This window comes from Prionailurus bengalensis, chromosome A3 (genome assembly GCF_016509475.1).
Source record: "Prionailurus bengalensis isolate Pbe53 chromosome A3, Fcat_Pben_1.1_paternal_pri, whole genome shotgun sequence".
Classification (NCBI taxonomy): domain Eukaryota; kingdom Metazoa; phylum Chordata; class Mammalia; order Carnivora; family Felidae; genus Prionailurus; species Prionailurus bengalensis.
In genome coordinates this window covers 117287506-117299775 of record NC_057354.1, presented here as the reverse complement: position 1 = coordinate 117299775, position 12270 = coordinate 117287506, and the positions used below count along the sequence as shown (strand labels likewise).

Sequence of the window (12270 nt, the reverse complement as noted above, 5' to 3'; positions counted from 1 at the left end):
GGAACTCAGGATCTGGAGAAAGATATTAAATTAAATATTTTAATTCAATTTTATTTGTAAAGTTTATTCTTTATTTTGAGAGAGCAAGAGTGGGGGAGGGACAGAGAGAGGGAGAGAGAGAGAATCCCAAGCAGGCTCCACACTGTCAGCTCAGAGCATGATGTAGGGCTCGAACTCACAAACCTCGAGATCATGACCTGAGCCGAAATCAAGAGTTAGATGCTCAATTGACTGAGCCACCTGGGTGCCCCAATGTTTTCACATGAGTGACTAATATACAAAACAGCATATAATTGGACTTTAAAATGTGTCCTTTTTTAGTGAAAGGGAGAAATTAGAGAGCTAGCTCCCCATGGAAGAGGTGAGATATAGGAAGGGTCTGGAAGGGTAGTTGGATTTGGATAGGAGGAGGTAGATTGCAGGCAAAGTCTAAGCAGAAGAATGGCATGTATAGGATGGGGAGGTGGGAGTGAAGGGGTAGGTTTTATCACATTGGGCAGAGGTGGGAGATGACTTTGAAGAATGTCAGTGTGAGTAATCAGAACTTGATAAAGTGCTCAGAGGGAGTCTCTAAACAGATCCTTTGGGTCTGGTTCTTTTAGGACCATTGGTTTTTGGTTTCACATATACCTCAAGGCAGATATTCTGAACCATTTGCTTCTTTGAATCAGAATTACAGGCGCATGCCAGGAAGTGTTTCTAAAGAGAAGCACTGCCCTTCTGGGGAAAAACTACCAAATGGGGTTGCAGGTTTTTCATTTGCCCCAAGAGTAGAATTTCACATACGTACATCAGGAAAAAAGCAACCTACTTGAGAGGTCAAAAATAGTGATACAGATGCCAAGGGAGGTTTCTTTGAGTTTCCCAGGCCCCTTGCTGGCTGGCTGCGTTGAACTAAGTCTCTTTGAAGAACTCTGTCATTACTGGGGGGCAGGAGAACTCTGTGGCGTCTCTTAGGAGGGAGGAAAGCAATGAGGGAATTGTATGAATTCCAAAGCTTTAATCTCTTCTTACCACAAAGAGAAGAGCACACAGGGCATTAAATGCCCCATTTTTTTTTTTTTCTTGGTCTGAGTTAACTTACCTCATGAGACCTCTCTAGTGTTATACGTAATTGCTTATTCAGGTCACCAATAATGACACTGCAGGGATTCAAGGAAGTTTTCATTGTGAAAGGACACATCCATATTTAGAACTCTAGTCACTACCTCCTCCACAGACATTACCTTCCTTCATAAAACCTCTCTGAATCCAATTCTTTCCACTCCCACTCCCACCTCCACCCTGATCACCTGAATTCAAGCCACCTGCCTGACAGCCACATACTAGATCTCCTTAACTATAGAGTCCCTCTCATAATGACCTGGGGTCAAAACCTTGGATCCATTCTTTTCCTTCACAAAGTCTTGTTCATTCTTTCTATGAAGCATCTCTAAACATTCATAAGAACATCCCATGCATTGCTCTTGTCTTGGGTCCACTGCTACTCATGTTTATCCCTCTGCCTGGTGTTTTTCTCTTGTCTCTCACCATTTTAAGCACATACCCAGACATCCAGCTAAATTTGAACTTCAGATAAACAATAATTAAAAAAAATAATTTGGTACATACTTCTACTAAAAAATTATTTGTTATCTGAAATTCAAATTTAATTGGGCAGCCTATATTTTATGTGTCAACCCTACCACTATGGAACTTTTCTTAATGATCCAATTCTTCCTTATCTGATTTTTTAGTTCCTAAAATACCTAATGCAGCCTTTCATTATATGCTATCTTATAATTATCGATTACATATACAGTATTAACACTTATTGAGCAATTATTCAGCATCAGGCACTGTGCTTAGTTCTTTTCATACAATAGCTCATTGAATTCATACAAGAAATATGTGATAAAGTAGGTCCTACTATGATACCAATTTTATAAATGAGGAGGCTGAGTTTTTGAGAAGTTATTTTGTGTGTTCAAGGTCCCAAAGCTAATTAAACTTGAGCTTTAGTTTTTCTGTAGGGTGACCAACTTGTTCTGGTATCCCTGGCACTGTTCTGGTTTTAAAATTGAAAGTACTCACACCCTAGAAACCCTTTCAGTTCCAGGCAAACCTTATATGTCTGGCTTCAAAGTCTGGGATTCTATCTTGCTTCCAATTTTTTTGAGATTTAATGTTTCTCCTCTCAGTTATGTTAGAAAGTCACCAAGGACAGGGTGATATCTAATAGTATTTACTGACACCAAGAATTATTTAGTAAGTGCTTGACAAATGAGGACCAGAAGCTCCCCTCCAAGGCCACACCTCTTTTCTTGAGCCTCTTTGGATCGCAGACGCTCAGGACTCTGTGGGTGTGCGTAAGGGCAGCTAATCTTAGATGCAGCTGAGACCTGAGCGTGGCCACTGGCCTCTGCAATAGAGACACAAAATGGACCATGATGTCACTGACCATTGCTTACAAAGATGCTAGGCTATTGTTACTAGCAACAGTGCCCCTAAGTTAGTGAAAATGCAGCTCCTTGGTAGGTGTGTGGTGCCTCACTTGACAAGCTGAACCTTGAGAGACTCCCTGCTTTGAAGACTGAGTTAGGGCTTGGATGAGGCTGGAGAAACAGAAACCATGGTGCCAAGAAAAGGAGCGCAATAGGGTGGGTAGCAAGACCATCAGCACCTTGATGGACGGACAGCACCCAAGGAAGCTGAATGGCTGTTTCTTCACTGGGAATATGCTTTTGTTCAATGCACATATATCCAAAAGATTATTATGTGATTACATTATTATATAACAACCAAATGGTTAAAATGATGATATGTAGGTGTTATTGTTATGCTGCAAAGTGGTTAATGGGGTGTGATGGGAAAGGCAGAAACAATAGATTTCCATCCCCCAGGGACATCTGTATAACTTGTCTCCACTTCATTTTGAATGCAGGTCATTACTGTGCATACTTACACCAAGTTAAATTAAGCTGTCTGTGGAGAAATCATTTATAAAAATAATTTGCTATTTAAAAGAACTAGTTAAATTGAATTGATAAAGGCTAATACTTTCAAGGCAACTTTGTTTTTAGTTGCTGAGTTTCACTTCAAAATGCTTGAATTTTTAGTATGCTTTTGTTTTAGGCTTTTTATTAAGAGAGTGTAACAGATATGGGGCATAAGGGTCAGGCAGGAGTTTCTATTTTGGACAGTGCTGACAGATTCCATGGTGGCTTTTCCTCATCCTCATAAATGTCTCTTAGCCTCTTACTGTGACATTCAAGGCCATTCCTGATCTATTCTCAACCTCCCTTTCCAGCTCATCTTCTACCAATTCATGCTACGGACTCTGCACCACTTAGGCCCTTTGCTGTCCTCCAGACACATGTTTAGCTTTTCTGCCTCCAAGCCTTTCTCTTGCAAAGCATTGTGGTTAAGAGTTTAATCTCTTGAACTAGACTGCCTGGGTTCACATCCAGGTTCTGCTATTTACTGAGGGATCCTGAGCAAGTTGCCTAACTACCTTATGCCTATTTCTCCAACTGGAAGGTGAGACTAAAATGATATTTCTTCTTCAGAAGTAAAATAATTCATGAAAGTGCTTCAAACAATGCACAGCACATACTAAGCCCTCAGTAAATTCTGTCCCCTCATTCATGTAACTGGAGCTCGTTATCCTCCCCACTTAACTCAGAATATATCTTTTCCTCGAAGCCTTTCCTGATCACCCCATCCTGCAATGTGTGCTCCCTCTTGGGAAATCCCTAGACACTGCTTCTTTGGCACGTTGTTGGCGTTCTTTTCTCATGTTCATGTCTCATGACCACATGTGATTGTTTTCCTCCAGCTAGCCCACTTTGAGTTAGGCTTTGTACTCATGACAACAGTGGGAGGCAGGTATTTTTTGTCTCACTTTACAAAGGAACAAACTAAGGCCCAGAGAAGTTAAGTGATTTTCTAGGGTTACTGAGCTGGGGAGAGAAGGTTCTGGGGGCTCCAGCTCAGTTTGCACATGATGACAGCTTCAACACTCTTCCTCCTATCCTAGAAAACAAGGAGCAAATCTTATACTGTGGTAGACTCCATACTTTCCTTTAGGAAGGAAGTATTCAGTTTATTCCTGATTTGATGGGTTAATATGCAATTTGGTTGCCTTGCTAAGTGTCATTCAGGGCTTATGGTTGTGATTATTTTGATGATGATGAAGATATTGCATGGGATATTTTGATGGGCCTTAAAAGGATGGACTGTAACTTACTCTTCTTGGGTTGAACCCTATGTGAATCTAAAAACACAATTCACATTTATTTTTGTCTTAACTGTTCCCTGCTGTTGCAAATATGATTAGATGAGGAATGTCAAAACCCATCTTATTATCAATGCTGTTTTTGTCACAAAGGAGACTTTCTCCCAGCTAATTGGTCTGTCAATGGTTCTCTTTGTTAGGTGAGTCATTTGATCCATTGTTGACAAGGTGCAAACTGCTCTCTACCCCCCACAGGGTGGGGGAGGGGGAGGATGCTCCAGTGGGTCTGACAGTCTTTCAACCCCTAATCAAGATGCTATTAAGCAGCTGATAGTTTACAGTGAACAGAGATGAAACTGTATTGGTTTTGTAAGCAGCTGCTGGAAAGACAATTTGATAGAGCTTTAGTGATGTATGAATGCTTCCCATTTTAGAGTGTGTGCATGCATGTGATACAAAGACAACTTCTGTGATTTCTCAACTCCTTGGATATGATAGTTATCTTTTCTGTGACTGAAATCTTAAAGAACCAGGCCCATTTTATCAACAAATATGTATTGAATTTGTATTATGTGCCAAGTACTAGGTTCTAGGTACTCAGGATGCAGCACTGACAAAAATAGAATAAAATTTCTTCCCTCTGGAGCTTTTTCTTTTAAAGCTTTTTATTAGGGAAAAAATTTCAAATGTATGCAAAAGAAGAAATAATAATACTCATCATTCAGCTTTAATAATGATCAATATTTTGTCATTCTTTTTTCATCTATCCCTTCCACCATACACTTATATTTTTACTTGAATAAATTTGACATGTAACCTTGTATTGGTTTAAGGTGCATAGCATGTTATTTTGATACATTTGTATATTATAATATGACTGCCAGTGTAGTGATATTTATCATATTACATAATCACAGCACAATATCATTGTATACATTCATTACGTGTGCATTAGGTCTCTAAGACTTATTTACCATTCATTATAAGTTTGTGTCTTTAAACACCATCACTCTTATCCACCCCATCCACCAGCCCCTGGTAAGCACCATTTTACTAACTTTTACAGGTTTAACTTTTTTTGATTCCACATAAAAGTGATATCTTTATACTTATCTTTCTCTGTTTGACTTTGCGTAGTTGCTCAGAGCCCATCTATGTTGTGGCATATCCTGTCAGATATACTTCTTCCTCATGGCTGTATAATATTCCACTGTGTATATGTATCACATCTTTTTTATCCATTCACCCACTGATGGCTATTTGAGTTGTTTCCATATCTTGGTGATTGTGAATAATGCTATGATAAACATGGGAGTGCAGATACGTCACTGAACTCCTGTTTTCATTTCCTTTGGGTTTAAATCCAGAAGTGGAATTGCTGGATTGTATGGTAAACCTATTTTAAATTTTTTGAGGAACCTCCATATTGATTTCCATCGTGCTTGGACCAATTTGCTTTCCCATCACACACTTATGGACCACTTTAAAGCAAATCTCAGACATTAAACATTTTATCATAAATACTTTAGTATGAATTTCTAGCAGATAAGAACTTTTTTAAATGTATATTTTTGAGAGAGAGAGAGAGAGAGCGCACATGAGCATGTGAGTGGGGGAGGAGCAGAGAGATATAGGGACCGAGGATCTGAAGCAGACTCTGTGCTGACAGCAGAGAGCCCAATGTAGGGTTCGAACTCACAAACCAGGAGATCATGATCTGAGCCAAAGTCAAACACTTTGTGCCCCAGATTAGGACTTTTTAACAAAAACGTAATCACATGTTATTCTCATTCCTAAAAAAGTTAACAAAAACTTCTTGATACAATTTAATGTCCAGTCCATGTTAAATTTCCCTCAACAGCCTCAAGAATTTTTTACATTTCTTTGTTTGATCCAGATCTAAATGCTCTGCACATTATGGTTTGTAGATAGAGCTCTTATGTCTCTTTTGATCTACACTAGTTTCCCTTAGCTACTTTTTGATTGTAGGAATTGGGTTATTTTCCCTGTAGAAGTTTCCACATTTTGGACTTGGCCTATTACATGCTCATGATGTAATTTATGATATTCCTTCATGCTTCATGTTTTCTATAAAATGATATTTATATCTAGAGACTTGGTTAAAGTATATTTCAATGAGGGGTGGGGGCGTTGGAACTAACATCCTAGTGGAAACCATCTCGATGCTGCTATTATGTGCCAGAGATGTTTCTGCAACTGCCTTGGTGGCCATAGCTTTGAGCAGCCAGTGTGAAAGACTTGTTCCTTAGAGAGGCAGTTTTAATCCTGATGCCATGAAACATTCCCTGTGTTCCTTCTTTCTTATGTTGGCCTGTAAAGAACACTTTTTAAAAATAGTTTATTTATTTATTTTTGAGAGAGAGAGAGAGAGAGCAGGGGAGGGGAAGAGAGAGAGGGAGACAGACAGAATCCCAAGCAGGCTCCATGCTGTCAATGGAGAGCCCAACATGGGGCTCAAACTCATGAACTATGAGGTCATGACCTGAGCTGAAACCAAGGTTCAGACACTTAACCACTGAGCCACCCAGGCACCCTACCATAAAGAAGACTTTAAAAGTTGTTGTATCATGTGGTGTTGGGGAGTGGCCCAACTGGAGGACATGGGAAGCAGTTCCTACATAGGAATGAGTTGGGTTTGAAAACTTCATTTGTTTGTGTCTTTTTGGGAATTAGACTAACAAAAGAGAGAATAAACTTATAGAAGAGCACGAATCTAAATTAGGCCAGTTGAGTTAGAATATTTGAGGAAGTCTCTGGTTTATTTTGTGAAAGGTATTCAGGAGATTCAAGTGTGCAACCAGGAATGAGAACCAAGGATTCAGATAATAAGGCTTGTGAGGTCTTCAGTTTGTAGTCTGCTTCAGCAGGCAGGTCCCCACTTGAAGCTTTGAGAGAGAAAAGGAGATTCTTCAGAAGAAAGCAAGCCCAGGTGACAGCAGTAGGAAGTTCCTGGGATCTCTGGTAACTATCGATTTGAAAGGATTTCAGTGGTATTGATGAATTTCTCCATCAATAAATGATGTTATGAACTTTTCTTAAAAATGGGGAATGGGGCTTTGGTTTGGAAAATCCAGAACTATGAAGGAAAAGATGACTCCAGTGAACAAACAGAAGAATCAAGCTGTCATTTACCGACATGGGAAGGGTGTGGGGTAGGGTTCTATTCTGAACATATTACATTTGAGATGCTTATTATACACTATAGATTAGATGTTGAGCAGGCAGTGGATATATGTCTGAAGTTCAGCGCTAGAGATAGAAATTTTGGAATCCTGAAAATAGAGATAGCATTTAAAGCCTTGGATGGGATGAGATCATCTAGTAAATGAGAGAATGGCTTCCTGGAAGCCATGTGAAGGTTACAAACAGTTTCTCTGAGGCATATCTAGGAGGGTGATTGCTGAGTCATAAAGCACGCTGATACTTTTTTTCACTAGACACTGCCAGCTTGCTCAATGGAATGTATTTACCAGTTTAAATTCCCACCAGCAGTGCATGAGGATTCCCATTTCCCCATATCTTTGCCAATATTTGGGATTTTTCTAATTTTTGCTAAGCTGATGGGTGAGGCACTGGTGTGTTGGTACCGGCTCATGAGAGCAGACTGAACACACTTCTTCCAAAATCCTTGTTCAATGACCTCCTGCTGGTAGTTTGAAATTGGCAGGGGTGAGAATATTTGCACATGGAAACTAGCAAACGCTAAAATTAGGACTGCCCCTGCCCTAACCCCCCAGAGCTGGTTTTTAAATATACCAGCATCCCAGTGGCTATAGGTAGCACCATACTTTTTGTTGTGTTTCTATTCTCTCCTCTCTAGAGGGTTTGAGCATCTCTTCTACGCTTGCATGCCATTCTGGCTTTTCCTTTGGCCTATTTCTATCCTTTTCTCATTTTTATATTGGATTTTCTGACTTCTTTTTGTTGACTTGCAAGCGTTCCTTACATATTTTAAATATTAATCCCTAAATACTTTTGAACACATCATATATCTTCTCCCAGTTTGTCAGCTGCTGTTAACTTTTTCTATAGTAGTTTTCATTGGAGAAAAGCCTTCATTGTGATGTATGGCAAATCTCCCAGCCTTTTGTTTTAAGGTTTGTACTTTTGCAGTCTTGTTTTATGAAGTAAGTCCCTACCCCCATGTTCATAAAGACATTCTCCTACATCTTCCTTCTACCTTTCGAATATAGGTCTTTAATTCATCTAGAGTTCTCCTTTGTTTTTGTTTTTTGTCTTTTTTTTTTTTATTTTTAAGTGTATTTATTTAAAAAAAATTTTTTTTTTAACATTTATTTATTTTTGAGACAGAGAGAGAGACAGAGCATGAACGGGGGAGGGGCAGAGAGAGAGGGAGACACAGAATCGGAAACAGGCTCCAGGCTCTGAGCCATCAGCCCAGAGCCTGACGCGGGGCTCGAACTCACGGACCGCGAGATCGTGACCTGGCTGAAGTCGGACGCTTAACAGACTGCGCCACCCAGGCGCCCCTTAAGTGTATTTATTATGTGAGAGACAGCACAAGTTGGGGAGGGGCAGAGAGAGAGGGAGACACAGAATGCAAAGCAGGCTCCAGGATCTGAGCTGGCAGCACAGAGCCTGATGCGGGGCTCGAACTCACAAACCATGAGATCATGATCTGAGCCAAAGTCGTATGCTTAATCGACTGAACCACCCAGGTGCCCCATGGGGTTCATCTTTGTATATGGTAGACATGGAGCATCCAGCTTTATTTCTTCATAAACTAAGCCAGTGTCCCCAACAATATCATCTAAATGACATATATTTTTCTCATTGATTTGTGATACCACCTTTATATATTTTGAGGTCTCACGGTCTGCTTCTGAGCTCCCTATTCTGTTTAACTGTTCTATTTCTGTTCTAGGACCACACTGTTTTTTTTATCACTATGTGGTAATAATAATATCTGGCAGGGCAAGCTTCCTCTCTTTGCTGTTGCTTTTCCAAACTGACTTAACTATGAAAATTTTTATTTTTCCTCATATGTTTATTGAAGTTCCTTAAACTTTGAGTTGGTGTAACATTGCATTTAAAAATTAGATGGATTTTTACAATGTCAAGGCATCCTATCCATGGCATGTCTTCATTATTCAATCTTCTTTAAAACATTTTTTTAATGTTTTTATTTATTTTTGAGACAGAGACAGAGAGCACGAGCAGGGGAGGGGCAGAGAGAGGGGGAGACACAGAATCTGAAGCGGGCTCCAGGCTCTTGAGTGGTCAGCACAGAGCCTGACGCGGGGCTCTAACTCACAGAGTGTAAGATCATGACCTGAGCTGAAGTTGGACGCTCAACTGACTGAGCCACCCAGGCACCCCTCAATCTTCTTTTATGTCCTTAAATAGAATTTTAAAACTTTCTCCATAAAGTTCTTACAAGTTGTTAGGTTAATTCCTGGATATTATGCTTAAGAGTTTTATTGCTATTGTAAATCTTATTGCCTATTATATTTCCTGGTTGCTTACTGCTGATATAGAGGAAACTATTTTTAGCAATTGATCTTGTACTTGACAACCTTATTGAACTCACTTATTACTTCTAATAGTTGATTCTGTTAGCTTTTCTCTGATGATGATCCTATCATCTGCAGGTATAGATTTTAGGGGCTCTACCCAGTGCTCTGATATTTTGCATTTCACGACTTCTGCTAGTTGGGCTTCAATTTGGCACCCCTACGTCCTGATGGCCCCTACATCCAGATTCTGAAAACTGAGCCTTGTCTTCTTCTCAGTGAATGATATGATATACTGCCCAATACCTCAGTCCACATAAGAGCAGTGGCTCAGTCTTCTTTTGCCTATGTCCTCAACCCTTTTACCATGGTTTGGGTCCTATTAGCTGCTGAGAGACCTTTTTGGTGCTGACTTCTGGTTGTCTGCTTGAATTTCTCAATGGTCCCTGCTATTTGACACAACATTTCTGTGTCTTGAATGCCCCAAAGGACACCCTGCATAGGTAATACAAAATAGTGGATCAACACAAGACTTCAGATCAGACAGACTTAATTTGAATCTTTTCCTGCCCCGGGGTACATCAAGCAGGTTCCATAACCTGATGGAGTCTCTTTCTTCATTTGTGAAGTGAAGGCAAGTAAAATCCCATAGGTAAAGGGCCACACAGTGGTCAGTCAGTAATGCCCCTTCTCCATACTGATCACCAGTGCTGATAACTTCCTGTGACTGTGGTTTATGTTTCATTGTCCAGGAACCTCGCTGTGCCTTCAGATACAATTGCATCTTAGTAGGTACAGTTGTACCACATGCCCATGTGCCTTCCCAACCCAGCAGATGGTTTAAGTTCCAAGTCCTGGTCCAACTCTTGTTAACTGGGCAATACGTGGTCATACTTGTATGACCCATGGGGTTTTCTAGGGAGCATGATTCCGATGAGTGCTTACATTCTTGATGATGGCTTATGGAATAAATTCGGTATTTTGGACAAAGGCAACCAGGTGAGTAGGAGACTCTCTCCCTAATTGCTTGGTATCCTGGGAAATTGCCTATGTACTATTTTGTGTTTGGGTGTAGCAGAAAAGGCCAGTAGCCTGGCTGGTTCTAACAGAGACTTTTATTATAGTTAAAAACAACTCAGCTAGCCACACCCTGTCACCTACTAATAGTGGTATCTCAGAGGGATAATTTAAATCAGCAATAAAAGTGAACTGTATACCTATGGAAACAGCTACACCAATAGCACCTTCTGTTACACACAGATCTTTATGAGTTTTTGTGGCTCACTGACAACAGGACTAATTTATAGTTGCTTAAAGCCAACCAAAGTTGCCTTCCTTCTTCTAATCAGTGAAAGAGGTGGGCAGGATCAGACAAGAAGAGGGTATGATGGCAGCAGGGAGAAGGAGGTGCAACTCCCAAAGGGAGGAGGCAACTGTGTCACATGATCATCCCCGAGAGTCCATAAAGGTGCTGAACCTGCAGAGAAAGAGAAACTGGCAGCTGACCAGGGACCGTGGGATGGTCATGGCATTTAAATATTGCATAAGTTCTATGGGTTTTAGCTGACAGTGTGCTCCACCCAGTTCAACAATGTAATATTGACTGCTACAAAACTATTTTGATATCTTGAGCTATGCTAATAGAAGCATGGGACCTAGAAAGAGGTGAGAGTTTCTATCTTCTCTGCACTCAGCAGGACACCACGTTCATTTGTGAGCTCTAAACAAGCTGGGGTATGTCATAAAGACTCCTTTAACATGCTGGTGAGTGGGATCTTGACCCTGTCGTACAAGGAGTAGCCTAAGGGACAGAGAATGCTTGTCCTAGATATCTTGAATCGGAGGCAGACATGATCTAGAAGTCCCCAGAGTAGAAACCCAATAAGGAGGAGATGCAGGGAGGTGATTTAGCTCAAGGTAGGAAGAGCTTGTCAACAAGGCTGGTCTATGATAAAATGGCTGCTTTTAAAGAAAGAGTTCCTGGTTACTGGAGGTATTCAACTATGGCCATTTGGTGTAAGGATGTTGCAAGGGAGACCCAGGCAAGGGAAGGGGGCTTTTTCTAATCTCCAGAATCCGTGACTCCAACAGGAAAAGATGCTCTGGTGTGCCCCCAGCACTTACCTCTGCTCTTGCAAGAGACCCAGATAGACATTCAGTCATTCAATATCTGTTCTTGCCAGGCACTGTGCTTGGCGAACACGGAGGTACAGTGTGGTAATCTGTATATCACAGCCAGAATGAAAAGGCCTCAGAGAGAGTTGTTATGTTGTAACATCAGTGATTCAGTGTTATAAACCTCAGTCATGGGGAAACAATGGACTCATTAAGTTCCTTCATTAAGGAGACTCATTAAGTGCCAAGCAACACCTTTCCTTCTACTGGGTGATGGAGAACCAGGATGTCAGCACTTATGTCTGTTGGTTGTTACAGTTTCACCACCCCTGGCTCTTGGGGAATGGAGATGGGACCGAGGGAGAAGAAGGTGAGAAATGAGCAAAGCAGCAGGAGAAATAAAGTTCTGGGACGACTACTCACGTCTCCCCTTCTGCCTCCACA

At 40.8% G+C, this 12270-nt stretch overlaps 1 protein-coding gene across 1 annotated transcript in view; it reads left to right on the top strand.

Moving 5' to 3' along the window:
* CLIP4 (CAP-Gly domain containing linker protein family member 4) overlaps nt 1-12270 on the top strand; it is an 82106-nt gene that overhangs the window by 2657 nt on the left and 67179 nt on the right. The window lies entirely within an intron of this gene.